General features: G+C 45.9%; 1 protein-coding gene across 4 annotated transcripts in view; it reads right to left on the bottom strand.

Annotated features, from left to right (window-relative positions):
- DUSP16 (dual specificity phosphatase 16) overlaps positions 1–2462 on the bottom strand; it is an 84825-nt gene extending 82363 nt beyond the window's left edge. For 2 of the 4 annotated variants that reach the window (XM_032645212.1, XM_032645211.1), the window contains exon 1: positions 2058–2462. The gene's annotated coding sequence lies outside the window, so the exon portion shown is untranslated. Of the gene's footprint in view, positions 1–593; positions 665–991; positions 1417–2057 lie in introns of those variants that run through there. The other 2 variants (XM_032645213.1, XM_032645214.1) reach the window with 2 other exon arrangements.
- Positions 2463–17615: the final 15153 nt, after the last annotated feature.

Raw genomic sequence — 17615 nt, 5'->3', positions numbered from 1 at the left:
ACCCTGGCCCTTCTCCTGACCCCAGCCTAAACTCTGCACCAATCTCAGACTTGATCTCAGCCTCACTGCCGCAAATGAGTTTCTAATGTTTAAGAAAAAGGGAAAGAACTAGGTTAACAGGATCTTCTCTTTTGCCCCCTTTTCAGTTACTGCCATTAAGCTTTTGTTCAAAGAGATCCTTAATCCTTAATTTTACATGACCGTTTTCACTTTGCAGCTATTCAATTATTTTACATTCCAATGCGCATTTACAGCACTTGAACCTATTTTTTTTCATGTTATTCACCATACTACCAGCAGAATGAAGAATAAACTCATTTCTACTTTTCCCCCCCCATGTAGAACTTTGATAAGTACAAATTATTTTTACCTAAAAGCCAACTTTTGGGCTGGTGTCTTTTAGGCGAAGTTTTTACATAAGATGTTAAATGTTAACCCCCCAAAAACCTTTTTAACAACAAGCTTTCACATAGTCATCAAACTCAGTTAAATTCCAGAACTTTACTTAAAAAACAAAAAACTTTCACAGTGCCTAGTCACATTTTGACTAAAATCCCCATTCAAAGCCCCAGATTTTTAGTTTTTTAATTTACCTTCTCCAGGCTGCTGCCTTCACCAAACACAGAATTCCACAAGTCTCAATTAACTACGGCCTCCCCAGCTGTTTATCCAATACACATGATTCTCAAGCAAAGGTAAATAATTCACAAGTGACTAATTCAATTGGTAAGAATTCTTTTTTTCTTTTAAAAATTTACCTCGACTTCAAAAATTTCTTTTCAGAATAGCATAAATCCTTTGAGGAAACAGCTGTCACCTATGTGCACTCATAAGATGAGTGGCTTAAAGAGGCATTTTTCTGACAGTCTAAGTTCCCCAAATACTAGTCATAAGGTCTTTCATGGATGGTAAATTTCACACACACACACACACACACACACACACACACACACACACACACACACACCGGAAGGAAAGGAAAGAAACATACCTGGTCATTTTCTAAACAGGTTTGATAGGTTTGGTTCCCTCGTAAGAGCAGAGTATTTACTTACAATCTTTTAAAGCAGAAGTGGCAGCCAGAGCACTGGGTAAATAAAAACTTCAGAGAGGTTTAAAAACCCTGCATCTTAACTCACTTCCCCCTGATTCAAGGGGACGGCACTGCAAACCCCAGGGCAAATGAGATTATGTAACAGGTTTTTCCTCTCTACTTTATTAATCACAGGCTGGTTGGAGGTGTGCTTTCTCCAAACGATTTGAGGCACCCAGGACTTGATTTAGGATCTCTGCAGCTGACGTCTGATACATTTCCTTAGGCTTTTGCAGGATCCATTCATTTTAAGATCTACTTGCATTTTCTCGAGTTAATTACCGGGTTGCTGCTGTTGTCGTTTTAAGGAAATAAACCCAGCAACACCTGAAAACTTCAGTTTTGCACCAGTATCTTCCTCCCCTGTGTTTCATTCCGTGAAACTACACATGATAAACACAGACCTTCGGTCGTCTCCCTGGGCTTTTTCCTTTCTCACGTTTTACGACTGGTGTAAATAAAGGAGTCACTGGCGCACCGGGCCGGGCCCCCAACACCGGGCCTCAGGGGTCCCAGGAAGAAAAGCGAGTTGACTGAAGAAAGCAACCCCGTCACCACCCCGGTGGCCGCGCGGCTTACGCCAAAGGCGAGCTGGGGATAATGGGAACCGTCAGGCCGGGGCCCCACTTGGCAGGCGTGTTGTGTAACAGTCGCGCCTGGAAGTGAGCAGCTTCGCCCGCGAAGGGACCGCGTCGGCGGCGGCTCCTGGCGGCGGGGCTCGGCCGTCCGGCCAGAGGCCCCCGCCCCCCGCCCCCCGCGCCGGCCCCCCCTCAGGGCCCCCCCGCCCCCGCTTCCCACGCGCGCGCCGCTCCGGCCCGCGGTCGCCCCCCAACCCCGCCCTGGACCCCGGGCCCGGCCGCTGGGAGGGCAGCGCCGGCGGGGCGCGCGGACGAGCGTCCACGCTACCGGCGCGGCGGGAGCCCGGCCCGCGCCCTCCCACCCCGCAGTCCGCGCGGCCACTTACTTTCGGGGCCGCCGACCTCCCAGCTCCCTCGTGGGAGGGGGGGGAACGAAAGTCGTCACGGCGTCTCCCCGCGGGGCCCCCTCGCCTCCCGGACCCGCGAGGCGCCGCGACGGAGCCGGGAGGGCGGCTGCGCTCCCGCTCGCGTCCGTCCCGTCGCGCTCTCCTCCTCCTCTTCTTTTCGCTATATTATCTTCTCCTGCTCGGAGGGGCGGGAGGCTCGGGACGCGCGGAGCCGTTTGCAACTTTTCTTCGCTCTTTCTCTCTAACCCCCCCACCCCCGATCAGCCTTGAAAAAACACTGTCGAAAGGGGCGAGGAACCTGGGAGGTGGAGGTGGCGGCGGGGACGCGGAGGGGGTTGGGAGAGGTGATGGTGGTCGTTTGAAAACTGCTCAGAGCCCCCCAAACAGGGATACCCAGAAAGAGGGGGAAAGGCGGGGGGCTGGGGGTGGGGGGTTGGGGGGAAAGAGAAAGAGTCGCTGGTCAGGAAACTTCAAGCGCGGATGAGGTCATTGGTTTAAAAATAAAGAGATGGCGTCACTTGAAACCAATCCCAGTGAATGAACTCAGCGGAGCCCCGGGGAAAGGAGGAGACAGGCGAGGGCAGGGCGGTGGGCGCCGGGCGGGGCCGTGCGCCCGCCGGAGCTCGGAGCGCGGCTCGGCGCCTGGTCGCGGCCTCTCGGGGAGGGGTCGGGTCCCGTTCCGTTCCGGGGCCCGGCGGCTCCGGGACAGGTTCCGCGGGCGCCGTTGGGAGGAGCCGGGCGGCCCGGGGAGTCGGCCCCGCGGCCTCCTCCTTCTGCGCCCGCGCGCCCGCCTGCCGCCCCCGTGGCCCCTGATCCCCGAGCCCCGGACCCCCGCCTTCAGCGCTGCGCCCCAACAGGTATTTCAGGGTGTCCCCCCTCGGCCCCTCGGCGCCCCAGCGAGGCGCAGAGCCTTTTCCGCCTCCTTGGGCTGTTTCCAGCTGCCTCCCCAGCGTGAAGAAACGCCAACGATGATTTGAGAGCATTACAATCGCTCTTTAAAAAGTGACGAATCTAAAACGCAGGGCGCTGCAGTCGCTTAGGAAAGAGAAGCTACAGGTACTTTAAGAAAAAAATCACACTCAGGTGGTCAAGCGCTCCGCTCCCTCTGTGTGTCTGCCGTTGAAAGCCCTCACCTGAATGCTCCTACATTCGTTACTTTACTGTGCTTATATTCACTTATTGTTTCTATTTACATTTGTAAATGTAGTAAGCACAAGCAGGCTAAAATGCTCTTCACAGGTGTGTTCTGTATCGGGCAGCACAGACCAGAGGTCCACCGCCTCTTGCGAAGTGCTAAAATGCTCTTCACAGGTGTGTTCTGTACCAGGCAGCATAGACCAGAGGTCCACCGCCTCTTGCGAAGTGCAAGAGCAAGACCCCGTTGACTTAACTTCACACACTTCGTGCATTTTTTATTTGGATTAATTGAAATAGCTTTGTTTTGGAACTGCGTTACAAACTTTGGGAAACTAGAGACCCGAGGTGGTGACAAACCAGGACTTGGAATCACTGAACAGGACAATCGGAGCTTTATTCTAGTGTGCTTTGAGCATTTGAGCATGAAGCTGCTTCTCCTGAGAAGTACTCACGTGGATATCACATAACAAAGATGTGATTAATGACGGAAAAGCACACTGCGAGCGGACTGCCCCATGAGCCAGAATTTGTGTGTAGGAATAGTAGCTCCTGAAATATTCCATTTACAATGTACTGGATTTGGGACATTGGTCCCTAAAGGCCAATCTTTGTTGGGGAATGTCCGTTTGGACACTACCTGGGGCTTTCTGTTGTTCTGTTTTCGTTTTTGATTGGTAAAAACTGAGAAGCAGGTTTGGGGTTCATCTAACGAAAGATGAAACATCTCCATAGTCCTTTTCTGCCTTTAAATCCTGCAGCTTAAGTGCATTCGTTATTATAATCATTTAAGGTTAGTATTAGGGTAAGCCTCTAGGAACTTCCGGCCCATCTTTTACAGGAGGAAAAGGAGCCCATTTGGAGAGGGGGAGAGCGCTGAGCACTCGGGTCAGTAAAAGAAGCCTGAAGGCCATGGATGCGGAGCCGACTTTCTGCCTCTGCCTTTGACCTCTTTAAGACTTCTGCAGAGGGGAAGCTATCTCTCCCGCGACGCCCTGCCCTCTGGTGGCCAGGGGTTGTTACTGCAGCTCCAGTGGGATTACTGCCTATGCTCTTAAAGAAAACCTCTAGAAATCGACTGCGCATATAGACCTGCTGTTTCTAGAACGGTTTCAAAGGGGTTGTTGGAGAGGATCTGCATCTCCAGTCTGACTAGCTGGAGGAGTTGGGATTTGGGGGAAGGAAGGAAAAGAGAGAGAATCCTTGTCCTGGAGGTGGAGAGCATGTATCTTGAAGACTTCTTCTTTAGATGCTGCAGCTCCAGGCGCCTTATTCTGACACGTCTTGAAACCTCTCTCAACTTTCTTCATTTAAACAACAATTAAGTTGGAGCACCTTCCATGTATGTGGTGCTATGATAGCTATTATGGGAGTCTCCCAGTGCATATCATCTAACTAGGGAACGAGACATGGATTAAAACTAATGAAAAACTCAATTAATGATTGAGTGGCCTACGATATTGGTTAAAAGAGTCCAGTGGAGAAAAGGAGCGATGTCAGCTGGGGTTTGATAGTTAAGATCTAGTTTGGGGTAAGAGGGTTCAGCTGAGGGACGATTCTAGAGGGGAAGTGGCAGGAGTGAAGACATGGAGATGGAATGCATAAGGGGTATTCAGGTGAGGGATGAGTAGACCCTTCTAACAGTAGTAGAGATTGGGGTGTAGCAATCAAGAATTAGGCTGAATTTGAGATTTAGAGGCACACTGCAGAGGTACATGAATGGTAGGATACATAGCTTGTTAGTAGCCCAGCAAATAAATATTGAACAAGTTTACTTCACTAAAGGGTACATTCCTCCTTGTTCTACTAAAAGAGCTTCTGTATATGCCAACAACAAACAGGTAGGAACAAATGTAAAACGGTATCATTTATTGATACAGTTGCTCCAAAGAATATGAAGTATTTAGGTATAAATCTAACAAATCGTGTACAGGACCTGTATGCTGAAAATTATAAAATGCTGATTAAAAAAAAATTAAAGAAGACCTAAATAATTGGCTTGGAAGCCCCAATATAGTAAATACGTCAGTTCTTCCCAAGTCGGTTTATAGATTTAACACAATTCCTATCAGTAATCCCAGCAAGGTGTTTTTGGTAGGCATAGGCCAGCTTAACCTAAAACTGCTTCCAGTATGTTTAAAGGATTGAATGAGTGCTAGGTTCCCTAAAAGCAGACAAACGGCTCATGTATTTAGGGCGCCAGCAAAGCAGGGGCTCCAAGGTCTTACAATCAGATCATCTGGAAAGAAGCTATTTTTGTTTTGGTACATGTAAGCGTACGGTTTAGTACTATTTCTAGTTAGAGTTTAATATGAGGAAGGCGCACCAAGTTTTTTGGTCAGAATTAAAGATGGAAGAGGAGCGCCATCTTTAGTGCTGAGACCCCCTTAAGTTGTTTGCTTGTTAATGTATTTAATTATTTTTGGCTACATTAGGTCTTTGTTGCTGCTTGTGGGCTTTCTCTAGTTGCGGCGAGCGGGGTCTGCTCTTCGTTGCGGTGCACGGGCTTCTCATCGCGGTGGCTTCTCTCGTGCACGGGTTCTAGGCACACGGGCTCAGTAGTTGTGGCGCACGGGCTTAGTTCCTCTGCGGCATGTGGGATCTTCCCAGACCAGGGCTCGAACCCGTGTCCCCTGCGTTGACAGACGGATTCCCAACCACTGCGCCACCAGAGAAGTCCCCCTTAGGGTTTTTCGCTGTCCCTGGCTCTGGGACTGCGGTTATAACTGAGAGGCAAGGCCCCTTCCCTCATGGAACTAACATTCTCATGGGGAGAGAAGGCAAAAACAGCCAGGGCTGTAACAAGATCAGTTTTACTGGAGAAAACGGGGTGTTGTGAGAGCGCACGGTTGAGGGTGGGGTGAAGGTGGTTGGTGGAGACATTCCTGAGGAGGGGGCGCTTGAACTGAAGCCTGAATGCCAGCAGGGATGTGGTCTGTGCAGGGGCAGCAGGTCACTGAGACTGTTCAGCAGAAACAGAGTGACTTGTAGGGAGGGAGTCGGTATGTTCCCAGGGCAAAAGGGAGGCCAGTGGAGCTCAAAAGTATAAAGCGATGGCGAACAGGAGCCAGACCATACAGGACCTTACAATGCACGGTAAGGAATTTGCATTCTACTCTGCAAGATTTAAGCAGGTTAGCACATGACCTGGTTTATGAAGAAGATATTTACAAGTAAGCATAAGAGTTTAGTTTTGAAACGGGAGTTTTGATAATATTCTATAAATATTTAATTTAGCAGCTCCCTCTTCCAATGGGAAGTAAGCATTTCTGATATTTTTGTTTTATCTCCAGGGATCCCATTAATGTTCCCAAATCAAATATTCTTAGCCTAGGGTTCATGGCTTCCAGAGAGTACGTGGACGGGCTTCAGACGGTCTAGGAGCCCCCTAAAATTTTGTACGTATATGCTTATGTGTGTTTTCCTGACTGGGTCCCTCGCTTTCAACAGGTTTTCAAAGCATTTTCAATACACGCACAAAACGAATAAGACCTACTTTACCTTTAAGTCTTGGCTGGGTTTTTTGGATGGTAGTTGCTGCTACTGTCCTAGGGCTCGTGGTCCCATACAAACGAATCACAGCTCTAGAAGGAACCAAGTTCTGCCTCAAAGAGGTGACACTATGTTGGAGGAGAGCACTCTTCTGGCAGAGTAGGAGGCAATATTCTAAGAGTTTGCCTCTGAAGGAAGTTTCTGGAAGAAAATCTTACCTCTGTGACGTGAGAACAAGAAGACACCTAAGACGTTATCTGATGCCATCCCACTCACTTTACATAAAAGGGAGCGAAGGTCCAGATAGGTTAAGTGGCTTGCCCAAGAATGCACAGCTAGTTAGGGACTAAACTGGGATTAGAAACGGTTCTCCCATCTTTCAGTACAGTGCTCCGTGCTCCTCACTGGAAGGTTTATGAAGAACCTGGACCAAGTATAGTGCTTAAAAGTCTAATGGGAATGAAGTGTTCAATTCCATTCAATTAAATTAAACAAATACATGCTCATTTGTAAGCAAATGGAAGGAAGGAGGGAGGTGAAGGTGTTCGTAAACATACAATCCCCTCTCTGAAAGAGATGAAAAGCCTCAACGTCAAATTAAGATGTACAACCAAGAAAGAATAAATGGCAACAACCCCGTTATCAGCGTATGTCTGATTTTTGTGTGGCAAATATGTAAACAGACACAATAAATTACAAAAACTAGATGACTTTTCATTTATCAATTAGCCAAAGATTTTTAAAACAGGTATGGGACTTCCCTGGTGGCACAGTGGTCAAGAATCCTACTGCTAATGCAGGGGACACGGGTTCGAGCCCTGGTCCAGGAAGATCCCACGTGCTGAGGAGCAACTAAGCCCGCAATGAGAAGCCCGCGCGCCACAACGAAGAGTAGCCCCTGCTCGCCACAACTAGAGAAAGCCCATGCGCAGCGACAAAGACCCAACGCAGCCAAAAATAAATAAATAAATATATAATTGATTCTTTAAACAAACAAACAAAAAGCCAGGTAATCCCAGGATTGAGTCAAGAGTGTGGAGACACGGGTAAGCAGAAAGAAAGGCAGTGGACGTGGCTGTTTCAGAATGCTAAGAAAAAAGCGTTTCAAGCAGGGAAAGAGTGTGTTTCAAGTGAACTAATACTCAGAGAAGATAAGGTCTAAAAAGCTTCCCTTGATTTGGCAATTAAGTGGCCGTGAAGAGGGTGGTTTCACCAAAGACAGTCTTGCAAGATTGCAGTGAGTTCACCAGGGAATGAGAAACAGTGGAATAGAAACTATTTTTCAAGGAGATTGCGTATCAAGGGGAGAAAAAAAGATCCTGCCCAGCTTCAGGCAAATGTAGGACATTTCAATCCTACAAAGATCCTAATGACCTGATAACCAGACTACTTGGTTGTTTTGTTTTTGTTTTTGTTTTTGCGGTACGCGGGCCTCTCACTGCTGTGGCCTCTCCCGTTGCGGAGCACAGGCTCCGGACGCGCAGGCCCAGCGGCCATGGCTCACGGGCCCAGCCGCTCCGCGGCATGTGGGATCTTCCCGGACCGGCGCACGAATCCGCATCCCCCGCATGGGCAGGCAGATCCCCAACCACTGTGCCACCAGGGAAGCCCTGGTTGTTTTATTTTAATCAAACGATTCATAACAAACAGGTATTCGGGAAGCGCCCTGAGAAATGAGAATCTCTCAGTCGCAATCTTAGGAGAGTTGCGGATGGACTTTTTCTATCTACAGCCCAAACTTGATTTTCAATGTTATGTAGAACACACATTTGGGGGTTTTGTCAAGGTTGCTTTGACAAGTCTTTTAATAACTGTGAAATAAAGTATTAAGAATAAAAGAATTCTCATATCTAACATCAGATGTATTTATCTTTCAAAAGGCTGAAAAGTTCTTCTATAAATGATAGCGGTCCTGGGGGGGGAAAGTAAATCAAAGCTAAAAACTATTTGTGAATTTCGCTTCTTTTCATCTGACTCTAAAGGAAAATAATTGGAGTGAATGCAGTGATGTCCTTTTCTTCCTCTGATATAAAGAATATGAAAAAGTGGTGTCTGTTTTTGAAGACCAGTGATCTTTAAATGGTTCTTCCATTTTCTGAGTAAGTGTAGCTCTCGAAGTGCTCAGTGGTTTTCTGGACTAAAAATGACAACGTTCAATAATAATTCGTGTTTATAAATGTAAACATTACCTTTGGGAACAGTCTTAAACTAGTAACAGAACCTCTTATTCAACGTTGGTTAAACAGCAAGATAGTATATTCTGACCAAACAGCAAAATACTATTTTGATTAAAAAGTACTTTTTAAAATTTGTGTAAAGTCAGTGTTTTAATGTATTGAAGAAAAACATCTAGTTCTCTTTAGATCACTGAGTTTTTAGGACTATCTCAAGCCACTACTATATGGGAAGCAGCCGCATAGCACAGGGAGATCAGCTCAGTGCTCTGTGACCACTTAGAGGGGTGGGATAGTGAGGGTGGGAGGGAGACGCAAGAGGGAGGAGATATGGGGATATATGTATATGTATAGCTGATTCACTTTGTTATAAAGCAGAAACTAACACACCATTGTAAAGCAAGTATACTCCAATAAAGATGTTAAAAAGAAAAAAACACTACTATAAAGAAACTAATAATTAAATGGAATTTGAAAATAAACTAATATCACCATGTTAAATCCAACACAGAAACACTCAGCTCTTTTGTACAAGGTATATACTGGGTTTTTAACTCTCATAACAACCAGAAGAGTTAGGTATTATTATTTTCTTTTCTATTTTACAGTGGAGGAAATTGAGGCTGAGAAAGTTTAAGGAGTTGGCTCAGAGATGCAGAGCTAGGAAATCGCAAGTTAGAACTCAACCCAAGTTTTCTTACAGGAGGTTTCGTGGAGAAGATCAAGAAAATACAAAATATAAGTAGTTCGAAGTAGTACTACAAGCAATGCCACTCTCTTAGAATGAACTTTTATGATTATGGGTCAAACTTAGATAAATAATGAAGTTGGATAAAAGCTACAGAAGTTGGAAAAAATGAGGGCTGTCTGAGCTGGGGCAGAACAGCCAGCTCCAGAGTCCAGCTCTGCCGCATACTGGCTACGTAACTTGTGGGAAACTTAGTTTCCTCATCTTCAGTATGAAGGTTGTTAACACCAACCGTCCAGAGCTGTTGTGGGTTTCAAATGACTACCAAGGAAAGCATCAAATATAATGCATAATTCCACACGGTAAATACTCACTACATACTGATTCCTTCCTTTTTAGGAAGGGCTGTATGTAGAACAGACTTAGATAGTGAACAATAGATTGAATTGGGATATTAAAAGAGAAGGGGAAGCTCATTCCAGGAAGAGAAAACACACAGTTGGAGACACAGCAGGGAAAAGGTGTTTAAAATAGTTTAACTGAAGCAGAACATTTGTATTCAACAGTTTATAATAAGCCTGGAAAGTGTTTTGGGGCCAGATTACACAGGGCCTCAGCCAAAAAAACTAGCTTTTCTATTATAAGTAGCAGGGAATGATCAATAATTTGGTTCCTTTTTAAAAATTATGCTTTATTGGTCTTATTTTCTATCATAAAGCAATACATGTCCATTGCTAAAAGTCTGTGAATTACAGAAACATGTAAAGTGTAAAGAAGAAAATTCAAATCACCTTATTCATTGGTTATCCTTGGGAGAGAGATAAAAGTTTTTTATTGCTATATCCTTTGGTAGTATTTTGACTCAGTTTTTCTTTTACCATATACCTTTGTTGTCTTACCACTAGTAATGAAGTTTATAAATATATGGAGACACTAAGAAGATTTACATAACCTTTTTTAATGCAAAGATTTGCTTCTAAAAAGTGGAATTGCATGTTTGGAATGGTCAGATGACCAATGAGAGCTCCCCAATGCTAGAACAAATGAAGTTTGACCTACAAACTTATAGGGTATAATGTTTGCTTATCTTTATTATGTATCTGGCCCTATAATTTCAACCTATAGTTGTAACAGTTTTTCCTTTTAATTTTAATACAACGAAGTTATTTAATTTTTCAAAAAATTATTGCCACCGTCACACTGTCCAAAGATAACCTTTGGGGACATCTGGACGTATCTTCTCTAGTTTAAAGGTTTGAACTCAGAAAAGATGGGATAAAAGTGGGATTTTAGGTGGCTTAGTCTGACCAAAGCATATTAGAAAGATCTGAGGAAGGGGAATCATAGAACAAGAGAGACTGTATTGGGCTCTAGCAATAACTGAGGCATAACTCAAAAAGAGCCAAGGTTGATACAGTGGCAATGGACACGGAAACAACTGCAAGAAACAGTACAGAGAAGGACTGAGAGAACTTGGTGATTCATGTGCTCTGGAGGGCGGAGGAGATGAGTAATTAAAGATGACGCTGGGCTTCCCTGGTGGTGCAGTGGTTGAGAGTCCGCCTGCCAGTGCAGGGGACGTGGGTTCGTGCCCCAGTCCGGGAAGATCCCACATGCCGCGGAGCGGCTGGGCCCTTGAGCCATGGCTGCTGAGCCTGCGCGTCCGGAGCCTGTGCTCCGCAACGGGAGAGGCCACAACAGTGAGAGGTCCGCGTACCGCAAAAAAAAAAAAAAAAGATGATGTTAAGGTGTCACCTTCGGCAACTTACATAAGCTTCAATTTCCTCAGCTATAAAATAGGGTTAATAATCGTACCTTCCTCATAGGGTCGTTGGGAGGATTCAATGGATGACGTCTAAACCACTTAGCACAATAACTGGAATGTATTCCCAATAAGGGTTAGCTGTCACTGTTCTTATAGTTGCTGAATCTAGGTGACAGGGTTAATGATGAAATTCTTAAAAGAAATAGCAAAGTCAGGGTGGAGGTCAGATTGAGGTGAGGGAGGTGGGGTTGAGTTATAATTTAGCCATGTGAAATTTACATTCATGGTGGACAGGGAATTAAAAATATTCAGCAAGTAGCCACCACTGGCCAGTGATGTTTTTGACAACAGGTACATTCTAGGAAGACTCCACATTTCATAAGAAGCAGACATATGGAGAGTGGACACCCCCTGCAGAGTATTATCTGCACCTCTCCCCACAACCTCCATTTATTCGAGAAATTACCTGAACTAATGAGCGATCTCTGTAAGTATCGACTTCCTAGTTGAATGGCTCTCCGGGCAAGACAGATATCAAAGTAGTGATGCACCTTGAGTTTGGAACCACATCTGTGAATCTCAACTCTACTACTTACTATTATCTGACTTTAGAAAAATTAACTCTAGGGAATTCCCTAGCGGTCCAGGGGTTAGGACTCTGCGCTGTCACCGCTAAGGGCCCGGGTTTGATCCCTGGTCCATGCGTTGCGGCCAAGAAAACAAAGAAAGAAAGAAAAATTAACTCTCTGGGGCTTCTCTGGTGGCGCAGTGGTTGAGAGTCCACCTGCCGATGCAGGGGACACGGGTTCGTGCCCCGGTCCGGGAAGATCCCACATGCGGCAGAGCGGCCGGGCCCGTGAGCCATGGCCACTGAGCCTGCGCATCCGGAGGCTGTGCTCCACAACGGGAGAGGCCACAACAGTGAGAGGCCCGCGTACCACAGGAAAAAAAAAAAAAAAAAAAAAAAAAAAATTAACTCTCTAAGCTTCAGCTTTCTTGTTTACAAAATGGAATAATAAAAATTTCCGCCTCATAGAACTGATGGGAGGATTAAATGGAAATATTAAGTGAAACTCTTTATAAATTATGTGACATAAATAACAAGTATGGCTCTCAGTCTCCCCCTGTGTCTCAGTCCCTTTGGGAATTTTGTTGCCCATGATTGCGTGAAATCCCAGAATGCCAGGCAGCACCTTTGGGGCAAGATGGTCTGTTAACCTTTGTTTGGAGAGACTGTGTTAGTTTTCTATTGCTGCTGTAAACAAATGACCACAAACAGTATCTGAAAACAACACAAATTTATTATCTTACAGTTCTAGAATTCTAAAATGGGGGTCACTGGGCTAGAGTCAAGGTGTCAGCCGGGCCGTGTTCTCCTCTGGAGGCTCTAGGGGAAAATGCATCTCCTTGTCCTCTCCAGCTTCTTGAGGTGCCTGCATTCCTTGACTCGTGGTCCCTTCTTCCATCTTCAAAACCAGCAACAGTGGGTTGAGTTCTTCTCACATCACCAACCGTGTCCCTGGTTCTTCTCTGCCCAGTCTTCCCCTATTAAGGATCTTTGTGATTACACTGAGCCCACCGGGATAACACAGAATACTCCCATTTTGTTAAATCTGCTAATTTGCAACTGTAATCCTCCCTTGCAGTGTAGCCCAACATTCACAGGTTCTGAGCATTTGGACAAGGACGTTGAAGGACAATTATTCTGCCCACCACACCTTCCACAAAGGAAACTTCAGGGAGGTTTGCCCCTGCTTCGTCCCTCTGCCTTGCAGGACCCAAATGATTCACGAAATGATGAGCTGTCAACCACAATTGGAGACTGATAAATAGTCACAATTAGGAGGTATTTCACGCCAAGATTTTTCTTCTGGACTAATCCTGGTTCTGCTCCATACTGAAAGATATATTTGCAGCCAAACACAATGAATATTAGCTAACTACAAATTTTCAAAGAAATAATGATCGCAGTGAATCTTCTCCAGCTTGGGAAAGAAAGGTTTATCATCAATCCTTAAATTTTACAAAAGATACAAATGTCCGTTTCATTTCTGAGACTAAGCCACCCCACAAGTCCCCCATGATCATTACCAATACATTTAAAAATTTTTTTAAAAGAACTTTAACAGCAGTGTTTTCGTTTTAGCTCCAATTGGTGATGAATGGACAGCAGAGTATGTCTTGAGAAAGACAGGTGAAAAAGATCAGGTTGCAAAGCAAAGCATGTACATATATCAGAGACTGGAATCTTTTGTTTAAAGGGGTAAAAGGCCATCAGTACTATTTTAGGAGTACCAGGAGTTCAAACACTGTAGTTGGAAATGGCTAAAACCTCAACACCTTTGAATTTCACTCTGAAATTCAGTATTCCTGTCTTTTAAGTTATCTCTGAGGCATATAAATCAGCTCAAAATAAATTGGTCCAAATCCCCAGTGAAAGTAATTTTTATTTGTAAATATATGATTTTTTGCCTTAAACTGTCAATTTTTAAAAATTAATTAATTTATTTTTGGCTGTGTCAGGTCTTCGTTGCTGCGCGCAGGTTTTCTCTCGTTGCAGTGACCGGGGGCAGCTCTTCATTGAGGTGCGCTGCCTTCTCATTGTGGTGGCTTCTCTTGTTGTGGAGCCCGGGCTCTAGGTGAGCGGGCTTCAGTAGTTACGATGCACTGGCTCAGTAGTTGTGGCTCGCGGGCTCTAGAGCGCAGGCTCAGTAGTTCTGGCACACGGGCTTAGTTGCTCTGTGCCACGTGGGATCTTCCCGGACCAGGGCTCGAACCCGTGTCCCCTGCATTGGCAGGTGGATTCTTAACCACTGCACCACTTGGGAAGTCCTCCCCAGTGAAAGTAATTTTTAAAATTTTTAATGCTTGATCTTAATTTTCTAGTAAGAGGCTAGCCTTAGTATGTAATTGAAAGAATATTTAGCTTGAATAACAGGAGAGGCCAGCACTAAATTGTTTGATGACTTTGGGCAGGACACTCTAGAGAAGCAAACGAGAGACAGCCCACAAGTACTGAGCATCTCTATTGCCAAGCACTATATTTACACACATTATTTCACTTAATTCTCACACCGACCCCCATAGGTAGGCACTATTATCCCCATTTTAAAGATGAGGAAACTGAGCCTCCAAGATGTGAAGAGATGCTCCCACAATCACACAGCAGAAGAGGGACAGAACTGGGATTCAAGTCCAGTTCCACCTGACTCCAAAGCTTATACATCCTCTCTCCACCACCCTCAACTGCTCGTCTCTGAGCCCCAAGTTTCCTCATCTACAAAATCAAGGAACTGAGTCAGCCAATCTCTGATGCCCCTCGTAGCTCTCACTGTATGGCCTTCATTGTTGGGAGGGGAAAGCGGAATCGGGAAGGGGTCTCAGGCACTGGGTAAAACATCTTTCTCTCCTACGTGGGAAAGCACAGGAAACGTGCGTCCTGCCTGTACTGTCATGACTCCCTGACCTGAGAAAGGAGGCTGCTGGTACTGACAACGACACCAGAGACGATGGGGCTCCAACACCCACCACTTTAAGAAGAAACAGGCCTTCTAATTCTCCTCTGTGGAGCCACTTTCTATGCGTTTGAATTTCCAAAAACAAATTCATCACCATTTATTGTTGAGAAACTTATCGTGCCCAGCACTGAGTTAAATCGTATTGAGAGGCTCCACACGGGCCGACAAAGAAGTATAAGAGGACTTCCCTGCTGGCACAGTGGTTAAGAATCTGCCTGCCAATGCAGGTGACATGGGTTCGAGCCCTGGTCTGGGAAGATCCCACATGCCGCGGAGCAACAAAGCCCGTGCACCACAACTACTGAACCTGCGCTCTAGAGCCCAGGAGCCATGACTACTGAAGCCCGCGCACCTAGATCCCGTGCTCCACAGCAAGAGAAGCCACCACAATGAGAAGCCTGCGCACCGCAATGAAGAGTGGCCCCTGCTCACTACAATTAGAGAAAGCTCGCACGCAGCAACGAAGACCCAACGCAGCCAAAAATAAATAAAGTAAAATAAATTAATTAAAAAAAAAGTATAAGAGATAGTCTGTATTCTCAGGGAACTTGCAACTAACACACAAAGCAGTTTCTAGAAGACAATATACAACCAGGACTGAACTGTGTAGTCTAGACGGTATGGACTACAGGATCCAGAGGCGGGGAGGTCAATGTGGCTGCTGTACTCTGAGAAGGCTTCGTGAAAACTAATGTAAAGACAATGTTCTTAACCTTGCCTCCTAGACTTAGTCTTTCCTGGCCTTCTCTGTCATTGTGAAATCCTGGTAGGAACCTTTCACATAGTTCAAAGATTCTCAGTTTTGGAGGCCGCAGTGATGTCCTTCAGATCACGTCATCTGAATGCCACTTCACCCTTATTGGCACATAGGGGAGGAGTAAAACCCCAGTGGTATGCAAACACCATCATGGATGTTTGCTTCAAGCCATGGGAGGTTTCATGCAAAACCGGTTTCTCAATAGGGCAAATGTTGTGCAAAGATGTAAGAGGCTTGAGAAACTGGGTAAAGGCAAAACCTGTCATAGCAAGAACCAGATTCGAATAGGGACACTTTGCTGTCTGTGTCAGCAATGGTCTGCCTCACCTGGGCTTAAGCATTTCTCCAAACCTTTGGCCCAGAGGCCATAGGTCCTTGGCCCACCTACTAGGAGACCCTTGCCCCCCCATCTCCTCACCCTCATGTGCCACTCTGTTGATAAGAGACTCTAGGTGTGAAAAGCTGTTTCAGAATTCCAGACCCTTCCTCACCCTCAGACACTCTCTGTCCCTTTCTCCAAATTTCACCCTCAATACAATCTGGGAATGCAAACTATCCCGAGAGATAGTGGGAATTGATAAGGTCGTCTAGTAGTTTAAATATTCACTACGTTTACTGTGTACTCTGAAACAATGCTAGACTGAGGAATATTTTCCAAACTAGTTGAAGACATAAAACAAATACACAGGAGAGAGCATCTAAGTGTACCAGATGCTAAATTGAAGGTAACTGGCTCAGAGAAGTGAGAAATCAGTATGTACCAAAGTGACGAGGGAAGGTTTCATGAAGGCAGGGTGTAGGACGGACCTTAGAGAGTGGGAAGACTTTAGGGCTTCCCTGGTGGCGCAGGTGTTAAGAATCCATCTGCCAATGCAGGGGACATGGGTTTGAGCCCTGGTCCGGGAAGATCCCACATGCCGCAGAGCAGCGAAGCCCGTGAACCACAGGTACTGAGCCTGTGTGCTAGAGCCTGTGAGCCACAATTACTGAGCCCACGTGCCACAACTACTGAGCCCTTGAGCCACAACTACTGAGCTGGTGCACCGTAACTACTGAGCCCGTGCACCGTAACTACTGAAGCTCGTGCGCCTAGAGCCCGTGCTCCGCAACAAGAAAAGCCAGTGCAATGAGAAGCCCACGCACCACAACACAGAGTAGCCCCCGCTCGCCACAACTAGAGAAAGCCCACGCACAGCAACGAAGACCCAACACAGCCAAAAATAAATAAATTAAAAAAAAAAAAAGGAGTGGGAAGACTTTGGATAGGCAGGGAAAATAAATTATGACAATCTAGAAAAGAGGCATGCTGTAACCAAAGGCAAGAAAAGTGGGAAATGTATTCATGAAAAGCCAAGGCAGGCAGCCTGTCTGGAGGAAGAGTGGCACAAGAACGTGCAGAGCAAGAATTAGTGGGAAATGAGATCACACGGATAAAATGAATTCATCAGCAAACCTAGCAAACATTTATTAAGTGCCGGTCAGGTATCAAGCACTGTGCCAGGTCTCTTGCACATAATAATAGCTTATGCCCAGTGGAGCTTACATTGTGCCAGGCTCTGTGTTAAGCACTTTACATGCATTACCTCACTGAATCGTCACTACAGACCTCTGAGGTATGTACTGGTTGTATCTCCACTTTACAGCTGCAAGAGAGGAGGCCCAGGGACGTGAAGGAACTTGCTCCAGGTCACACAGTTGCCAGGCGAGAAAGCCTGGATTTGAGCCAAGGTGGTCAGCTCAAATGTGGTTTCTGAGCACAAGGCTAACTTGCCTCCACACACCTCATTAAATCCTGGTGACATTCCCTATGACACTTTGCAAATGGGGATCCAAGGCTCCAAGAGTCAGTGAGTTCCTCCAGGTGGTTCTGCTGAGGCCAGAGCTGGGATTTGAAAGCAGGTCAACTAATCGCAAATCCATTAAACTTTCCATTACAATATAACTGCCTGGCAGAGGAATTGTCTAGACTGGGATCAAATTAGGGGAAATTTAACAGCCGGATAAGGGCA

Source organism: Phocoena sinus, chromosome 10, assembly GCF_008692025.1.
Source record: "Phocoena sinus isolate mPhoSin1 chromosome 10, mPhoSin1.pri, whole genome shotgun sequence".
In the NCBI taxonomy this organism is placed as follows: Eukaryota; Metazoa; Chordata; class Mammalia; order Artiodactyla; family Phocoenidae; genus Phocoena; species Phocoena sinus.
The sequence above is the reverse complement of the archived record's forward strand: the minus strand, read 5'-3'. Positions and strand labels throughout refer to the sequence as shown.